Genomic DNA, 20,909 nt, shown 5'->3' with positions numbered 1-20,909 from the left:
AAATTAGTGAAAGCTTCAAAGTTGTCTGCTTTCTGAAACATTTTTATATTAAAATTCCACCAAGAATAAATTCTTGCTGTCACTGTTTTAAATGTAACCATGTGACTGCGAGTTATTTAACAGAACTGATAACTCCAATCCAGCATGTCACATGGAGTGTTTCCTTCACCTTGCTTTACTATGACAACAGCAAATGTAGTCTCCATTCTCAGTATGGCGGTAATTTTCCAAGTCCATGCTGCAGTGGGGAGCCTCGCCAGCCAATATCACAAATTGGGAATTCAGGCAGGCACAACTGGCTTCAAGACAGAAAGCAGAGAGTAGGAGTAAAGGGTAGCTATTCACAGTGGCAGATGGTGGGTAGTGGTGTTCCACAAGGATCAGTGCTGGGACCACTGTTGTTCATATTTTATATTAACGATTTAGACTTTGGAATCAATAGCACAATTTCTAAATTTGCGGATGACACCAAATTGGGGTGGGATAGTCAATATTGAGGAGGACTGCAACAAATTACAGGATGACATTAATAAACTTGCAGAATGGGCATATAATTGGCAAATGAAGTTCAACACAGATAAATGTGAGGTATTACATTTTGGTAGGAAGAATAGGGAGGTCACTTATTACTTGGAGGGTGCGAGTCTAGGTGGGGTAGAGGAACAAAGGGATCTCGGAGTACAAATACACAAATCACTAAAAATCACACAGGTTAGCAAGGCCATAAAAAAGCAAACAAAGCACTAGGGTTTATTTCTAGAGGGATAGAATTGAAAAGTAGGGAAGTTATGCTAAACCTGTATCGAACCTTGGTTAGATCACACTGAGTACTGCGTACAGTTCTGGTCACCATATTATAAAAAGGATATAGAGACACTGGAGAGGGTGCAGAGCAGATTTACAAGGATGATACCAGAAATGCGAGGGTATACCTATCAGGAAAGGATGACCAGGCTGGGTCTCTTTCCTCTTGGAAAAAGAAGGCTGAGGGGTGACCTAATAGAGGCCTTTAAAATTATGACAGGTTTTGATCGAGTGGATACAGAGAGAATGTTTCCACTTGTGGGGAAGAGCAAAACTACAGGCCATCAATATAAGATAGTCACTAAGAAATCAAATAGGGAATTCAGAAGAAACTTCTTTACCCAGAGAGTGGTGAGAATGTGGAACTCACTACCACAGGGAGTAGTTGAGGCAAATAGTATAGATGCATTTAAGGGGAGGCTAGACAAGCATATGAGAGAGGAGGGAATAGAGGGCTATGCTGATAGATTTAGATGAGGAAAGACAGGAGGAGACTCGAATGGAGCATAAATGCCGGCATGGACTGGTTTGGCCGAATGGCCTGTTTCTGTGCTGTATATCCTATGTAATCCTATGTAAAATTTCTGATTATTGATATTAATAGACTGTAAAATGTGGGCATGTCACATCCAGATTTATGATTTCTACTGCTGGTGGGCAAAGCTCCCTAATGGCAGTATGGAACCCCTATAACTGTCGACTCAATGAGAAGCAAAACTGCTTGGTATAAATCAGTGGTGGGCAAAATATGGCCGGTGGGCCATTTCCAGCCCGCCAGCGGATTCAATCCAGCCTGCTACGGCCTGGCTTCGATGCCGAATGTTCGCCGCGCCTGATTTCGCCCCACGTAAACTCAGGAGGCGGGTCATTGTCTCCAAGGCAGAGGGGAGTCAGAACCAAAAACAGAGGCGGGCAAATCGAACCTACTGTTCGCTGCATCAATATGTCATTATCACACCCGAAACCTCCGTTTCTGCTTCGTCACTGCAACGTGAAAGGTGAGTTCCTCACGGTTTGCGGGTTCAGTTTCCATAAATCTGTGCAAACTTTCCAGATAAATGCACGATAACATAAATACTTTAAATATATAAAATAACCCCATTAGCAGCATGACTCGGAATTGACACAATCAGATCGATTCGAAGATTGTTTACTTAGAACTTTTTTTTAATACTTGCAGCGAGTTTTGAGTCTCAACTCATCTCTGAAGGAATTTTAGCAACTAATTCAAAATTAGTCCTGGGCTTGATTTCATTCCAGTGAGTTATAAAATGCTATTTTTGTTTATTGGTGCAATTGGGTGAAAGGTGTTGTCTGAATTCTGTGGGGGTACTGCCAGTCTCCTGGCCTAACTCTGCTGCAGACCCAGTTACGTCATGTCTCTGCCGTTTCTGGAAGTTTCCTCAGTAAAGAGCAGGGGGGATTCCAGCCTAGTGGTGAGCAAAATACGCCACATGGGCCATATCCAACCCGCCAGTTCTTTCTATCCAGCTCACTGGACGGGACAGAAATAGAATGCGAGCCGGAGCTCGAGCTTCACATTATTCCAAGTCGAGTCATGGCTGGTCATCTCGATAACTCTTTTACCGAAGATAGAGACCAGCGCTGGCTCTTTCCTCTCCTGGGTACCCAGAGTACGCTGGCAGGGGGGGCGGTTCTCATCGCGGTCTTAGATATGGGAGTGGATCCCGGAGCACAAGGATTCCAGTTAATGGCATGCGATTGTAGTTCAGGCCTTGCAAAGCCTCGGGCTCCCGTACTCAGCACACTAAAAAGAGAACACCTCGCGCGTTGGAGGCCCTGCAGACTCGAGCCACTCTGCCAAACTGCCACGTAGACTTTCAGTACACGTGCTCAACGGGCCGAATGGCCTCCTTCTGTGCTGTAACCATTTTATGATGCTATGATTCTATGATTGATCAATGAATCATTTCATTCATTTAGCAACAGAAAATTTTACTATTTTACACTACATTTTGTGTATTTCAGATAGTATCTGACTACTAGCTGAATTTATGTTTATAATTTATTGGGAGGGCAGAAGTGGGAGTGATGATCAACACTATGAGTTGGCCTGTTTCAAATTTACCAATTTAACACTTTGCTCTCGTCAACATGTGCGGTCCCTTTAAATTTGTTGCGCGCTATCTCTTTGAGCGGCCTGCGTGGGACCTCGCAATCGGTGTGCAACTGTATGGCCGCGCACCTTATGGGGAACATTGGTGTGCGGCCCTCAGCAGCTCACCAAAACTTGTTAAGTGGCCCTCCAGCCCAAATAATTGCCCACCCCTGGTATAAATGCACTCTGATATGTTGAGTCATGGATACTAATAAATGCAATGTGGAGGCTGCACATCAAAAATAAGCAATGTATACTTGTATTTATATATTTATGTATCACTGTAACATACAAAGCAGTTAACACACTGAATTGCATCACTGCAAGATGGAAGAGTACATGTGCATCAGTAGCAGGCTGAACAACCTATTATCTGGTAACAATCCGGTGCACATACATACAGGAAGCCGGTTCTCTACTTGATCTTTATTTTTGTCATTGGAGTGCAGACATCTGGCATGACATACCTGTAGTTCTAGCTTGTTTTATTCTGTTGATGTTATGATGCTGCACTAGACAAGGTAGGAACAGGGGAATATAGGAATTGCTAGATGAAAAAAGAAGACGGTCCATCTAGTCCACCTGCTATCATCCTGGTAGTCGCATGATATAATGATAATGGAGATGTTGACTAATCAAAGCAATCGATCGTTATATATTAGTCTACAACAAACCCAGACATGACCCGAGGAAAATCTCAGTGGTGGAGAGCTTTGGAAACCATAGGTCCATAGGAAATCATCTGTTCCTTCCATGCATGCTACACTTATCACATGTAATGTCTCAAATTACTCATATGCTGTATCCCAAAATGTTATTTTCTGAAAGAAATCTGTGTAATTCATTCCAGGTATGTTCCTGGAACGAATTTGAACTATCACTGTCAGCTCTGAAACCACATTACCTTTCTGTGTCTCTTTTCTGCATTTATTTTTTGTAATTTATTTAATTTTCTCTCCTTTCCCTCCATGATGTTTACTCACACTGCATAACTTCCCCAGGCAGGACTAATATTGACATATCACCTTGCCATGGCAGGAAGGAAAATTTTGTCAACCAGTCAGCAAGTTAAAAAAACATTTGGGATCCTTGGCTTTATTAATAGAGGAATAGAGTACAAAAACAAGGAAGTTATGCTAAACCTTTGTAAAACACTGGGTAGACCTCAGCTGGAGTGTTGTGTTCAATTCTGGGCACCACACTTTAGGAAGGATGTCAAAGCCTTGGAGAGGGTGTGGAAGAGATTTACTAGAATGGTACCAGGGATGAGGGACTTCAGTTATGTGGAGAGACTGGAGAAGATGGGGTTGTTCTCCTTAGAGCAGAGACGGTTAAGAGAAGATTTGATAGAGATGTTCAAAAATCATGAAGGGTTTTGATAGAGTAAGTAAGGAGAAACTATTTCCAGTGGCAGATGAGTCGGTAACCAGAGGACGCAGATTTAAGGTGACTGGCGTAAGAACCAGAAGCGACATGAGGAAAAAATAATTATGCAGCGAGTTATGATTTGGAAAGGGTGGTGGAAACAGATTCAATAGTAATAGGGAATTGAATACTTTAAGGGAAAAAATTTACAGGGCTATGGGGAAAGAACAGAGGAGTGGGACTAATCGGATAGCTCTACCAAAGAGCCGGTATGGCCTCCTTCTGTGCTGTATCATTCTATGATTCAATGGTTCTCAGTCAGTTTAGGCTATTGTTAGGTGATTTCAAGCAGTCAGTTACAGAACCGTATTGAGAGGCTGGTAGCAGATCACCTATCCAGGACTCCAAGCTGAGGATAGTACAGAGACAAACTTAAAGTGGGGTGGGGCAGAGAATTAAAAAATGGCAAAACAAAAGTGACCATGATTGGAGCTGTTTTTTTTCTATTGAATATTTATATAAAATTCATGGCATCTACAAGGAACTGAGGTGAAATTTCTTGGGAATTGCAAGAGAAACTCAAATAGACAGTAATTATAGGAAAGAATTTTTGAATAGATTGCTATATTCCCTAAATAGTAACAAATTGGAGTTGGATGAGCTGAGTTGTTTTTCTTGCAACCCAAACAAATCACAGTATTTTACAATCGTTTGACAATTATGATCTTCTAAAGGTTGGTTGCAGTCTGTTACAGTCATTTGTGGTCCAGCTGGTTACAGTCTTCGACAGCCAGTTATAGTTCGTAAAGGTTGGTGACAATCTCTGACAGTCTGTTATAATCTCTGGCAGATGGTCACTATCTCCTTCAGTCGGTTACAATACTTCATAGTTGTTACAATCTCCAACAGTCAGTTACAATCTCTGACAGTTAATCATGAATGCTAGTTACATCAAGTGATGGTAAGTATGTTATATTCTGCAGCAAGTTCCCAGCAGCTCTGATAATCTGTTACCATGCTTGGCATTGGCAAGACGTGCAATGATTGATGCCCAGTTACCTTGCTTAATCACAGCAAGCCTCTCTTGCCTCAATCATTTTCAATAAATTTGAGTGGCTAGAAAAGACTTGATAATGATGCCGCTGCCTCTCTGTTAACGTATGGTTTAAATTCTTATAGGACAAAATGCATTTCAACAGAAAATACAAAGTCACATAGAATCTGTGCATCTGTGTGAGCAGACAACATCCATAGTGACTATGTACATGAGAGTTGGTGTTTATTATAAGTATAATTGTAAACCATATTTTCAGGGGTTTCTGCCATCCCTCATGACCTAAGCTATGTAAAATTGATCCTCTCCCATTGCGGAACCTGGTAGGTCATGGGATCGGTAAACATCAGGTCTGGCAACCAGACAGGAACCCTTCAAACCTCTATTATTTTTTTGCGAACCAAATTTGGTTGCATTCCAGATCCAATCAGTGTTTTATTTATTGCCTGTGTCCTAGAGTAATACAGCAATATAGTCTATCAACTGCATTTCGACTATCTTGTTTTAAAATGACTGTAGACTGTTACTTTTAACTCCTTAGAATGCTTATTTGTCCAGAGAGAATTCAGTAATAGATGTTGAAGAATGGGCTCCAGCTGTGGTAGGATACAGTGCACACGTAGTAAAATGATGGCTACAGTTCATACGTGTCCTGGCTGTTTGTTGCTGTACATATTGGACTGTCAACTCCTCGATCTAAACTGGACAGGTAGTATTTCCACACATAGCAGGAAAGCCAGCACCAGGACAGTCTGTCTTGCTGGTGGATAATATGATTTTATTTTGTTTGTTCAGTATCACAGCAGCTACAAAAGAGATGTGTTGTTTTTTTAAATAAGTGTTTGTGACATTAGGATATAAGGGAGTATGGGGCAAGAAAAGGCCATTTGACCCATCAAGCCTACTTCTTCCACAGATTATACACAATTCACCCTATCATGGACTCTACCTCACCTGTTACATATCCTGAGGGAAAGTTTTGCAGAATTTCCTCTTGTCCGCCAAAGGTAATCAAGTAAAATTCCATTCGCCTGCGTACACTGTTCACTCCTGGCCGACTGCCTGCCATAGCCAACACACCTCCTGGCCCCGGCAACACATGAACCATCATGTTTAATTCATCCAGGTCCTGCTCAGATGTGGTACATCTCCTATGCAAACACATATGATTCACCTCACCTTTTGTACTGTGTGTACAATACAGCTTTTTTGCATTAAGTTTTAAATCTTACCATCTGTATTTAAACTCCACAGTTTTCAGTGGTTTTTTATCTGACACTTCACACTAATTTCATTTCTCGCATGCTGTTTGGACAATTGTTTTAGCTGTAATAACATGCAGACGCTTCAGAGAGAAAGAAAGGTCCTTGCATGTGCAATTTGTCTTTGAGCATGTCTGAAGGGATTGTACATCAGACATTGTGAAGTGCTAAGAAATCTCAAACACATGCTTCTTTGACAAAAGGTTGAACACAGGCCAGAATGCAGGGAAGATCATTATTTTGAGTCCCTACATTAAAGAATATAGATGGTTTTTGAAGCTGTATACAGTAAAGAAATTGACAAGTGAAGTGTGCTTCCAAGTTTTGTGTACCAATCTGTTTAGCTGGTTGTGTCCATTTCCAGCGGCACTTTGTACGTAATGGTTATTTTCTTAAAATGCAAATTAGAATAGCGCAAATATTCTTTTGTTCTGCACATCCAAGGCATAAGGTGTTCCTGCAGATGTTAGAACATGGGCCCAGTCACACGTGCAAGCCGCAATATTTCCATTAGTTTTCAACTGGGATAGAAAAAGTATTTACATCAGTTTTGGCACAATTTCCTGCCAGTGAACATCCATTTTTTTTAAAAAATGCTTGAACTTATCCAACTTTTTTTTTCTCCATTGATACTGCACTAAAACACAAAATGGCTGTGATTTATCAGCAGTCATCCTGTGTTTTAATGTGAAAAAAACTGACTATATTTGTAAAACTGACTATAGCAGTAAACTATTGCCCTAAAAGTTGCAGTAAGGACTGAGTGAAAGTCATCTTTTAACAAAAAATTAGAGAATGTTTTTCCTCCCTCTGTAATTTGCAATCTACTAATTAAATTGCGGGACTGTGACTTTGAAATCTGCGATTTCTAAGGAAGTCATTAATTACAGAGACAGAAATTACATTCAGAGCTTGTTCGGACTAGGTTATTAATGCACACTTGAGATTATTCCTGTAACTTATATGAGAATAGATTGCCAATTTTAGCCTGAAAACTGAAGCAGCTATTTTTTTTCAAGCTAACTTATATATTTTTCTAAGTAAACGGCTTGAAATTGTTTGTGAGTTAGTCCCTTTTCTATTGCATGCTGCTGCTAATCACCAAAGACTATTGTCAACAGCAGGTTATTGTAAAAACTATTTCCTTGTGCATCGACAATATGGAGTCGATTTTGACATTTGGGCGACCGACCGGCAGAATGCACCAGCCAGTCACCTGTACCTGCAGCAAGGAGACGGTTGCGATTGTGAAGCACCGGTCTCATTAACACCTGACTGGTGAGCTGCGGAGCGACAATCGGGCATCCTGCTGCAGCTTGCCGGATTGAGGCCTCTCAATATTGGCTGCCCCAGCTGGAGGGGGAATCTTGCAATCACAGAGGGTGGGGGCTGGTTACAGGTTAGCAGTGACCCAGATTATTCTTGTGGGGCTCAACCCAACCTCATCGGCTCCATCGTCCGTGGAACTGGTCGGAGTGTACACGGTGCACCCTCCAACCTAAAATGGCAAGCCAGGTCCCAGGACCATGATTTGCCTATTAAAAGGGCGAGCATTTTGGGCACCCAGCAACGGGACCCTTTCAAAATGTCATCGGAGTCTTCATTGGTGTTAAGGTTACCATTTTGAAGCCGTTAGCATTACCACCGGGCAATAGAAGTGAAAATTGATCCCGATAACTTTTAGCATTCAGGTTCAAAAATGTGAATATTGTTATTTAAGCCATGCCTTTCTACCATGTACACACACTTTGCACATATTTAGAGATGTCATTTAATTGTTATCATTAGCAGCAGGAACGGTAGCATAGTGGTTATGTTACTGGACTAGTAATCCAGAGACACGAGTTTAAATCCCAGTTAAATTCGCTTAATTCAATAAATATTGGCCCAGAAATTCAGATCTTCACGGGTGAGTATGCATGGGGCACTTACCCATAGGCCCAATGGAAGTGCCGATTTTGTGCATGTGCGGGAAACCGGCACTTCCGTTCCCCTGAAAGAAGGGGTTCAGAGTTCGAACGCGTGCGCAGGAGAGGCAGCGGGTGCGCATCGAACTTACGTTTTTTTTGCAGGTTTTCCCGGGAAGGTAAGTCTCCAGAAGTTAGACATGTAAAAAGCAGTCGCAAGGCCTGCTTTTTACAAGGTAAGTAGTGAATTAATTAAAATTAAAATGTTTTTTCCACAGGTTTATTATTTTTTAATACTTTAAAGAAAGGTAAGTTTATTTTTAGCCCCGTTAGAAAATAAAATTATTTTTTTTCAAAAATTTAAATTATTGTTTAAAATAGTTATTTCATGTAATTTTATAGTTTATTTAAAAAATGTGATTTAAAAAAAAACTTATTTGAGGTTTTAGTGATGTTTTGGGGCTTATAGTATTTATAAGTTTGACAGCACTTCCTGTCAAACTTATGAATGAAGCATTCCCTGCTCCGATTGGTTCCCCATGGCCCACGTGATCCCAGGGGACGCATCGAACTAACTGCGCCTCTGGGATACGCAAGCACTGCACGCCGGCAGTTGGAGGAGGCCCAGGATCGGAATTCCACGGGGGCCCACAGCTCAACGGCTGGCGCGCAAGGTAAGTGCAGGTCGGGGCTTACACCTGCGGGAAGCCCCCGACCCGAATATCTGGGCCATTGAATAAAAAGCGAGTATCAGCATAGTAATAACATGGTCACTATTGTCGTAAAAACCCATCTGGTTCACTCAGGTCCTTGAGGGAAGGAAATCTGCCGTCCTTAACTGGTCTGGCCTATATGCGACTCCAGACCCACAGCAATGTGATTGACCTTTTAATTTCCCTGTATCAAACTGCTACAACAAAGTATAATAAGCATAAAACTGGACAGATCACCCAGCGTCGACCTAGGCATCGGATTCGGACACAACAAAGGCACACCCTGAAAAGTCCTCCTCACTAACATCTGGGGACTTGTGCCAAAATTGGGAGAGCTGCCCCACAGACTTGACAAGCAACAGCCTGGCCTGACAGAGTCATACTCACAGAATCATATGTTTCAGACAACATCCCAGACCACTTCACCACCATCCCTGAATATGTCCTGTCCTACCAGCAGGTGGCGGCACAGTGGTATATAGTCGGGAGGGAGTGACCCTGGGTGTCCTCAACATTGGCTCCGGACACCATAAAGTCTCATGGCATCAGGTCAAACATTACCACCGACTGCCCTCCCTCAGCTGAGGAATCATGTTGAACACCACTTGGAAGAAGCAGAGAGGGCAGCAAGTGCACAGAATGTACTCTGCGGGCATGGTGCAGTGGGGGGGCGGGGCACTTCAATATCCATCGCCAAGAGTAGCATCGAGCTGGCCGAGTCCTGAAGGGCATAACTGCCAGACTGGGCTTGTGGCAAGTGGTGAGAGAACCAACACATGGGAAAAACCTACTTGACCTCATCTTCACCAATCTACCTGTCACAGATGCATCTGTCCATGAGTAGTGACCACCACACAGTCCTTGTAGAGAAAAAGTTCTGTCTTGCCACCGAGGACACTATCCATCATTTTGTGTGGCACTACCACTGTGCTAAGCGGGATAGATTCAGCTCCAAACTGGGCATCCATGAGACGCTGTGGACCATCAGCAGCAGCAGAATTGTATTCCACCACAATCTGTAACCTCATCTCCCATTGCCATCAAGCCAGGGGACCAACCCTGGTTCAATGAGGAGTGTAGACGAGCATGCCAGGAGCAGTGTCAGGCATAGCTAAAAATGAGGTGCACCTGGTGAAGCTACAACAAAGAACTACATGCATGCTAAACAGCGGAAGCAGCTTACTATAGACAGAGCTAAGCGATCCCACAACCAACAGATCAGATCAAAGCTCTGCAATACTGCCACATCCAGTCATGAATGGTGTGGACAATTAAACAACTAATGGGAGGAGGAGTATCCATGAACAACCCTATTCTCAATGATGGCAGAGGCCAGTACGTGAGTGCAAAGGACAAGGCTGAAGCGTTTGCAACCATCTTCAGCCAGAAGTGCCGAGTGGATGATCCATCTCGGCCTACTCCTGAGGTTCCCACCATCATAGAAGCCAGTCTTCAGCCAATTTGATTCAATCCACGTGATATCAAGAAACAACTGAGAGCACTGAATACAGCAAAAGCCATGGGCCCGACAACATCCTGGCTGTCATGCTCCAGAACTAGCTGCATTTCTAACCAAGCTATTCCAATACAACTACAACACTGGCATCTGCCCGACAAAGTAGAAAATTGCCTGGGTATGTCCTGTCCCCAAAAAGCAGGACAAATCCAATCGGGCCAGTTACCGCCTCATCAGCCTACTCTCAATCATCAGCAAAGTGATGGAAAGGGCGGTTGACTGTGCTTTCAAGCAGCACTTACTCACCAATAACCAGTTCACCGATGCTCAGCACAACTCACCGAGAGCTTTTAGGGACCCACATTTCTTTAGGGTCTTGCCAGGCCTTCTCCTTGCCATTGGCGCTGTATGATTCTGCCCTGACATTTGGCTGCCACTTCTCAGTGGGCAGTGCTGAAGAGCCAGCCCTAGCTATGCAAATGACCCTGCCCCTGGGATTTGCGATAGGGTCTCCAGCCTAGGATTAGGGCAGACGGGGCTTTCACTCTGCTGCACTTGTGCCGGCAGAGCAGACTCCCAGGAACTTCAGTTCTCTTTTGTCTATTGGCTTTAAGGGTCTGTAGTAAAATGAGACCTTTGTTTCTCATTGATGTAAATCCAAAACACAAAAGCTGTCCAAAATTTGACACAAATTGGCCTGAAAGGGACCACTGGAGGCTGCTCAAGAAATGGTCAAATATATTTCTAACTTTGATTTCTGTGGGGCCAGAAGGAGCAGGAGTGCTTCTCCTGGGCCCACAAAAATACTCCAGCTTGCTGCCAACCCATGTGAGACCCCACTCACTCCTCCCTCACCAGATCGCCCCCTCCCCCTACCACCAACTTCCGACTAATCTTCCGCCGACCCTCGCCAGTTTGCCGCTTGTAGCTTGCCAGCTGCATGCAAATGAGCCTATGGCCTCATGATGGCAGCAGCGGGTGGGTGGTTGGCATTTTGCGCCCACCAACTGCCCATTGTGCAACTAAATTTAAAATTAGCTCAAAGGGTACAGCCCACCTCTCTTCGGGGGGGGGGGGTCTTGCCACCTATTTCTGGGAAATCGATAGTTCTATACTGCATGTTTGATGTCAATGCTTTGCCCAAGATTATACCACAGCAAATGAAATGCAAATGCACAGTATTACTGGGGCATTAGTTTGCGAATTTCCCGATACCCCTGAGCTGTAACGATTACTTCAGACAGATACTAGCTTTGTAGGAGGACTACCATCAAGTACAATATAGGGACTATCTCAAGCACAAAATAAACAGTGGGAAAGTGGGTGATATATAATCGGTTTAATGCTGTTCAGTGAAAACGAAGAAGCATCAAAGTATAACAAGCAATTCTTTTAACAAAAAACGTCAAAAAAAGTGAGAAAAGCATCAGAGAAAAGCAGTGGTAAAATATAATTCAAATGAATTGCATTAGAGAAACAAATAAAATGAAAGGTGAAGATGTTCCACTTAACTCAATTTTGTTGTAACTTTGTCCAACTCTAGAAGCGTTGGCCTCTAGAAGGAAATGGTAGAATATTTTCTGAAGTACTGTTATGAATTTAGGGGCAAGGATGGTGCACCAAGTCTCCTTGAAATGCTCGGCAGAACATTGTATTAAATTTTACAAGCAAGTTGTAAAGTCATTTAAAGTGGAGAATTAAGATAAACTATCACATGGAAACATTTTCACATATAGTGTAAAGGCTATTTCAAACAATATTTACACAATAAAACATTTCTATTTACTGCAAAGAATAAGCACTAACTTTATTTATACTTTCATCATGCAACAAACAGGAAACTGCCCATTAAGACATCTGTTGATAATGCGCAGCTGTTATTGGGTTTGAAATTAATATTAACAGTTAAATGGCGGGTCATTCGCTCTCTCTACACAGATTAGATTACATTTGAACAGTCAGCTTGGAAAGTAAATTCCACTTGCCTCATATCTATCTAATGCATCTCTGAATTTGTTTGACTGTACTAAATGACAGGAAAATGCTATTGAACCCACATTAAATCAATTCCTTATCATGCACATTGTCACAACAATTTGTGACACTCCCATCCCTTTAATTTTGATATACACTCAATTGTCCTGCCCTAAAAGTGGTGTCATTCCGAGACGTATCTGGAGTTGTGAATAATTATGAAAATGAGCTTAGAGCAGAAAATTGAGTGCTATTTGTACCTGAAATTCAAATGAGTCTTAAAGCAGTGCAAACCAAATTAGAATTAACATATACCTGCAGACAAAAATCAGCCTAACATTTAAAATGGGGCCTGGCAAAATAAGGGATTTGGAACCGTGAGGGCTTAATAACTCAGTCCTTTATCTTTGAGAAGCCTTTTAACTATGGCTCCTGAACCTAGTCGAAGTGAACTACAAAAAAGTACTTTTTATAAAAACAAATCTTAGTTGGATAAATTGAACATGGCCTAAGGAACTCTGAGGCTGAAATTCTTACGGATTCCTCCGGTCTTTCACTGTAACTTCATTTGGAGTCCAACAGGACCTCCCAAGAAACAGTGGAAGTGGTCATCTCCGCCATTTCCACAGATGTTCCACCAGTCTCCTGCCGGAGTTAAAGTGGGAAACTCCGTGGAATTTCAACGCTTTTCTTATATTTTGATTCTAACCGTTGGTTGTTTTTCTTCACCAAAGTTTTCAAGTTACTTCTGTCACTTGTGCATCTGGGGAGGGGGGGAAATATATTGAAGCCAACTGAATGAAGCTTGCAAGTGGAGCCAGTGAACTCGGGGCCTGAGCAAACATAGGACTTGAGGGAGCGCAGTCAAGGCTAGTATCTTTGATCCTTCTATTTTAGTTTTGAATACAAGCCAGAGCAGACTAAACCTTTATGTTTTACTCTGCTTCCTCTAAGCTTGATAGTCATTGCGTTTAATTATTCCTTGAAGATACTTTGACCATATCCTTACATTTATACTCAGTCAAATGTAAAACAGCGTCATTCTTTTCCATAATACTTTAGTTGAGAAGTTTTTGTGGAATCAAAACATTTTCCCTTGTTTTAAATTCAGCTGTCTAATCAGGCTACCAAAGAGGAATGTTGAAAGCTTTCTCTAATATGTTACTCATTACCATGCAGCCCAAGGATTGTGCTAGCATTTACCCCTTGTTTATACAAGGACTTTATCTGCTTGTTTTGAATTCATTCAGCTGAATTTTAAATAAGAGCAACTGGAATGAGAAGGTGCACTGTAATAAAATGATGGATGTGTGAACCAGCTTTGTATTTCTCATTCTTCACTGTTTACTATAAATCTAACCCTCTAACTTTAATTTCCCAAGAATTGCCCCTCAATACTTCACAATCAAATCTCAAAAAAATCACCCATATAAGAATAGTTTCCTATAAATAGGGCTTGTAGTTTAAAACATTAATAAATACATAGGAAATGTTTTTATAGTGTTTCATGATATAATTTGAATTTTATAATGTTACTACAATGGGATGCAAACGTTAGGTCTGTAGATCAGACTATACAATAAATAATTAAGAATGAAATATGATGTACATAATTGATATTACAAAGCCTACACTATATGTAGCTTTCTTTCTGAACTTGTTTTGTAGTTGACTTGGACCAGGAGGTTCAGAAGCCATAGTACAAAGGCTTCTCAAAGGCACAGGACTGAGCATGTGCCACAAAGCAATTTAGTCTCTTCTTTTTTTCCCATAACCCAGCCTCCGTGGGAGAAAGCAGAATTTATTTCATTAAATTTGGCACACTAATACTGTAAGCACACAGACTTCATCCATCACACAGATCCATTCATTTGGTATTTGATCATAGCATCAAAAACTCGCCATGTTGCGAGGCAACACAGTCACATCAGTAAACATCCCATAAGTCCATCTGATTGCTCGTCATCTAAAATAATAAACCAAAGATGTGTTTACCACCATGTCATTTAATGGGGAATTTATTTTCCTTAGGGACTGTTTAACCTTCACATAGTTGTGGTGGTGTGGTACATTGGTGTAGCACAATTTTACCCACTAACATTTTTTTGAGAACCACAACTCTTAGCAGCGGCTTGCTTAAGGGCAATGTTCCAACATGGTGGACCAGAGAGAGAGGGAATATGTCCGTATTTCAACTGTGCCCACAGTAGAGAGTTGCCAAATGACCTGTTCACTTGTACTGTATTTGGTGAGATAATCCCACCTCCCAATAGCTTTCCCTTGTTTTCTGTTGGTGGGGAACAAGGCAAAAAGAAACAGTACTGATTTCCAACCTCAGTAACATCCTACAGGCAAGTGGGCTGCAAATGGAGGCCAAAAGACACATGAAATAGAAAGTCTTCTTGGAGCCATAGGGGAAAGGGGTGGGCTGCATGTGGCCACAGGCCATACTATAGGAGTGATTTTGACCTTGCTTATGAGGTGGAAACCAGATGGATGAGCAGTTAAAATCACTTATAGGACTTGCCCACTGAGGGCCTGCTTTCTTCCCGTAGTTTCCGATTTTAACCTGCTCTTCTGAGCAGGCAAGAAGAACACACACTAGAACACAGTGGGGTCCTTCTTTAAATATGCAGATTGGGTTCCGATATCATCAGGGGCCTCACTGCTACACTAAACCTAGGCCTGCACGGGGAAGCTGTTGTGGCTTTCCTGCCAGGCCAAGCTTGTGGTAAGAGGATTCAGAACCAGAAGAGGCCCAAACAGGTAAGTTCTTTTTACTTTTTTTGACCTTCCTTGTGGGGCCTGGAGTGCTCCACAAAGAAATTTTAGGCCTCCCCTCCCACGGGCTCCTGCTGCCCGACATTCCGCTCTTGCCCACCAGCCAGCTGCTGCTTCCAGCTGGTTTCGAGTGGGAACCTGACTGGGCCTATGCAGATAAGGCACAGGAGTTAAAATCTCCCAAGCTTCACGCTGTCGAGGTCGGGACAATTTGCAACTCCCATCCACATGACTGCTGCCTGAGTTAAAATCAGAACTTATGAATATACTAGTGTAACCAGTAGTAGCGTTTCGGTTCACTACCACATGTTTTCTTCCATTCACTAATCTTAGTGGAAAAATTGACATCAGTATAAAGTGAGGAATACTACAATTAATGAACAGGGAAAAATATACCCTTGTTAATTTATTGATATCAGCTGGAACATCTGAGGGAGGTTAATTAATTCCTTAGAGAGAGAGAGAAAGAAAGTCAGCCAGTAAACCCAAGCTACTTTAATGCATCACCTAGCAGCACACTGGTAGGGGCCTAAGAACGGCCCGTTTGATCTCCTGACTGGGGAATAGTGTACAGAGGGAACTTTTTTTCAAAAAGGTTAATGTAGTCACTTTGCCCTCAAATGCAGACAAACTGTGGTTCAAACAGCGCAGATGTTCCTCCTCCAATGTCCCCACAGCACTCCAAATACTCGTGTATTTTTAAGTTCATCCATCTTCGTGCCATCCATGTCAGGAATAAACTGGAAGATGTCACCTGAATTTGGTTGGTTAACACAAACCTAATGGCCTAATTATGGTCGCAATTCAGGTATGTAAAGTCATTTGTAGGAGTATAACAAAATATGGGCTCCTCGGCAGTGTAAAAAGGATTTTGAAATGGAGTTGTCGGTCTGTTACTGCACCATTTGTTGGCTGATTACAAAAGTTGCACTGCACTTTATGAAGGATGTTGTCGGCTCTCCTTTATAAACACTTAGGCCAAGAATTTCTTCGGCGCTCCTCCCTCTCTGCCACTGTAACTTTGTCTGGAGTGCAGTGATGGAGTGGGAGCAGCTCTGAGGTAATTTCCAGCCATAGTTTGTTTAAGATTGTAATGTGTGTTCATTGAAAATAAATCAGTTATGTTTAGCCATCTATGTTTTGTAACAATGGGGGATATAAACATTAATATTCTTGTGTATTGTGTTGCAGTGCACATCAAGATGCAATAACTTTTCGGTTCTCTAGGAACTTGGCTGGATTCTAGCAGTCTGCATTTAAGCCTCTTGTAGCTTTGTTGTACAGTTTGTTCGCACCCATACTCTGAAAATATAGTGCTCAGACAGGGCCATATGTTATCCCCAGACACTGGCTGATATATAGGGGATTACAGTGGGTTAGATAAATACCTTTGTGCAGCTATGCAAATGGTCGATGGGCAACAGGTGCTGGCAATGACAAACAGATGGCTGCCTCATATGAACTGACCTTTTTAAAAAAAACCTGGACACGAGTCAGAGGAGCCACCTGCTTTAATTAATAGAATTGCTGCTGTTCAAATTAGCTACAGGTGGGATGTGGAGAGATGACATCTTAAATCATGTTCTAAAATTAATTTCTAAACAATACAGTGAGAGCAATGTTGAGCCTCAGGATAATTATCTTAAATTGCAGAATATAACGTTTAATTAGTTACCTGGTGTATGATTTTCAAAAATGCCTCAAACTGTCAAAAAGAAACAAAAAAAATTGTGCTTCAGCTTTATGCCCTTCTCAAAGCAAGTGCGCTAGTTGCAACGCACTTGCCACATAGATGAGAAATGTTGCATCATGTAAACTATTCCCATTGCAAAATGTACTATTAATGGAGCAGCTGGTCTTTACCTGTCCAATGTGTTTGTATATTTGTATGTTCATCTCAGTGCTGTTCGTGGGACATTGTTGCCATTGTTGACTACATAATAACATACTGCACTCCAAAAAGTAATTATGTGAAGTGTTTTGACAAGGTGATAAGGCACTGTATAAATGCAAGTGTTTTTTTTTACCTCTACGGTAGTAGGTGGGGCATTGTGATAGAACTAAAGAACCGTTTCTTGTTAGTAATGTAACACATTTAGGGACTTTTTTGACCATTTTTCCACAGGAGCAATTTTGGTAAAGAAAGGTTGGGGCTAAAGCACCATGTCAGGACAGAGTAGCGCAAATTGTATTCTGTATCTGGTTGACTAGGAGTGCTTGATGGTGATGCACCGTGTCTGAACTGGGGAAGAGTTCCATTCTCCAGCATTACTGTTCCTCACACAGATAAATAAAACATTTTAAAAAGTAATTAAGAAATTGATAAACAAAATCCACATTTTTCAAATGCATACTTCCATTCTGTTGGTGTGGAAAAGAAGTGCAGATTTCTGTTGCTTAGGTTTTTTTTTTAGAAACATTGTTGAGTAAGGCATCTTCTTGGAGAGATCAGTCAAAAGAGCTGCTTTCGAAATGCAGCAAATGTCGTTATAAACCACGGATAACCAATTAAATGAGTCTTTAATCCCCAAAAGCCAGACTGCCAGATGGATGTAAGTCCACTTATTTTCCTCAGAGGTTGTGTGAAGACTCTGCTGGTTGTAGAATGGTTCTTCTGCAGTAGAGAATAACTGGGGTTCCTTCCAGCTAGTCATCAGTAAATGTGATGTGTTCTTTGGTTGGCTTAATTGTGGAAAATAATTGGAGATTAGCACTTCTCATTCTGTAATAAAAATGTTTCTGAAGGTCACTAGTTGTTACAATATATATACAGGGGGTTAATATTAATTTTTGGGCAGACAATTGGCAGAGTGTGCCAGTTTGAGGCCCCGGCCTCATTTAAATTGAACCTGAAAGCTATGGACGCCAAACGATGTAGCTCGCCAGATTCAGGCTGAACCAATACCAGGCCAACAGCAAGGTAAATCAGGTGGGGGTTCGCGAACACGGAGGGGAGGAAGCCCATTGTCATAGGATTCCAATTTACATGTTAAAAGAGGCCTATTGCCTGAACAGGCAGGCATTTTAGTCGGCAAGTGGTAGGCCCCTCTGAAAGCTGCAGCGGGTCGATCATTTGCGTTAATGGGTCGGCAAATCTACCTACCCCATTTTGAGGCCGTTACCGCCCCATTTCCGTAAGTTAAAATCGACCATAGGGTGTGCTATTTCCCCGTGATTTGCAGTGAAATGTGGGCAGAGTTGGGTTGACATTGTACTGTGCGGTGTTAGTAATATTAGTGCATTTGCATGGAATTCTTTTGCCTGCTGTCTGAATGGACATGTTAACTTATATTGGATAACATGTTTTAACTAAAATGTTAGCTTTTCAACTCAAATCACAGTGTAATAGCATCGCATTTTGAATCTTGTGATTGTCATTGATTCTCGTCAGTCAGAAAACCTGACAACATGAACTCAAAACTGGAATAAACCCATCTAACCACATTTAGCCTATATATGTTACACAGAAAAGATATGGGTTGGTGTGCATGTTTCAAGGATTTAACACATTTCAGAGTTGCGTTGATTAGCGAATCATCATCATCATCTGAAATTCTTAATGTGTTAGTGCCTTATAATATAGTGTGATCCAAAATATCTGCATATATTTGTATCTGTATGTATTTGAATTAAGCGATGTAAATAACATAGCATATTGGGAATTTAGTGTTTAAAAAACTGAATCATCAGAAAATTTGAATAGATCGACTTTGAATAATACTTTAACTGCTTTGCTCTGGTGTGCCCTTCAGTACACATTGACCAAACTGCCTGTGTCATGATTTTTCATTCACACCTATGTTACTACCACGATTATATAGGGCAGTAATAGATGTCACACCTTTTCACATAGGATAAATTGGTTATTTTCAATATGTTTTACAACCTTTTTTAAAATCCTAAGTACTCATTTGCTGATTCTGCCCATTTGGGCAACTTCCTCCTTTGTCCGCCAAATTATATCCCCTAACTCCTGTCACAACTGCCTGTGGCAAACTCAACTAAGCACACCAACTGTGAGAAACCCAAATTTTACTTATTATATTTGTTACCTCCCAAATATTCCTCCAAGACCGAGGTTCTCTGCCAACCCATTGGTTCTTCTTTGTTTTGGCATCCACAATCCTGCCTACTGTGTGTGCTTTGCTCCCATCAGCTCTGTCCAGCAAGACCACTCTGGACTCCCAAAGATATGTGGGTAGGGGACAGCTTCACCTTGGTTCAAACACCTTCCTTTCCTCTACCTATGCATGCTATTTATCCCTCTACAACCCAAGAAATATCAGGTGGGCAGAGCTTGTGTTGAGAGGTTGGGTCATTGCTTTTCCATCCCATTTCCACGCAGTTTCCATTTACACACATACTTTCTCTTTGTCAGCCAACAATAGATTTTGTACCTCGGCTCACAATTTGGGAGTAGCTAGTTGAACCAAATTGGCTGTAAATACAGGGGGCTAAATTGGGCCTTGTAAGGCCCATTTTTTGAGCGCTACATGGGGTCTGAGATGCACGCGCATACTTCCAACCGCAATTACGCAGGATACCATCATGGTAAAGGGGTTTGCATGCGTACAGCTGAACACAATGTTAAATGGAATGAAGGAGCCCCACCAGTGCTATTTAAAGGGATCATGAAGTACTTGCCAGCTAGTTGCTGGTGCAATTGATTGTGTTGTTGGAGGTTTCCTATACTTGGTTCTCTCGCATTTTCAGCCATTCTTCAATATATTACTGCACAGATTCATTTCACAAAAGACTCCCACCATTTCTTGCAGCTACAATGGACCTGCCCTTTAAGAGGTGCAGGCTGCCTTTAAGTAGCGCTCGCCACTCGCGCTATTTTGCCCCCTGCTGTTGCCTGCAGCCAGTGAACAGCGTGGGTAGCACTGGCTGCACGCAGCAATCATGTAAAACAGCAGGCAGCACGAATTTGACATGCTGTCTGTATCGCATTGAACGGGCACAGATTAATCGTGTACCGCAATCCCCATGCCCATTTTCGGGGGGTATTCAATTTAGCCCCCGTTATCTCTTCCATGGCTTCCGACTCCCTCTATACGTGTAAGAACTAAGCATGCAAGCTGTCTTAATATCTTCCAGGGAAAACAGCAGGCTCATTGTTATCCTTTTATACTGCTTGCATCCAGTTACAAATTATGTAATAACGCTGAACCATGAAGGGTTGTGCTATTCTTCATTGTGATTAATCCCCAGGATAGAACTCGAGCATCTCTGCTGAAAGAGATAGAAAGACTGATATCAGCTGTCAGTCTTAGAATATTTGATGACTGAGAGAAGTGGCAAAATGGCAGCAATTGGAGAACAGCGCATTTTGAAAACCTTAAAAAAAATTCTACTGTGGTGTATAAAATGGCAGCATATTGTGAAAGTTGTAAATGTCAGCAGTTCTGGAAAAGTATAAAATATAATCCTGAAATATTTTCCCCCTATGTTTTAAATTACGCATATGTCTG

General features: G+C 41.8%; 1 protein-coding gene across 2 annotated transcripts in view; it reads left to right on the top strand.

Moving 5' to 3' along the window:
- Positions 1-20,909, top strand: part of fat4 (FAT atypical cadherin 4) — a 434,764-nt gene that overhangs the window by 261,664 nt on the left and 152,191 nt on the right. The gene's annotated exons all lie outside the window — the stretch shown is intronic.

Source organism: Somniosus microcephalus, chromosome 2 (genome assembly GCF_052327205.1).
Source record: "Somniosus microcephalus isolate GS21.2 chromosome 2, FLI_Smic_1.0, whole genome shotgun sequence".
NCBI lineage: Eukaryota > Metazoa > Chordata > Chondrichthyes > Squaliformes > Somniosidae > Somniosus > Somniosus microcephalus.
Note: the sequence above shows the minus strand (reverse complement) of the source record. Positions and strands in the feature narration are given on the sequence as shown.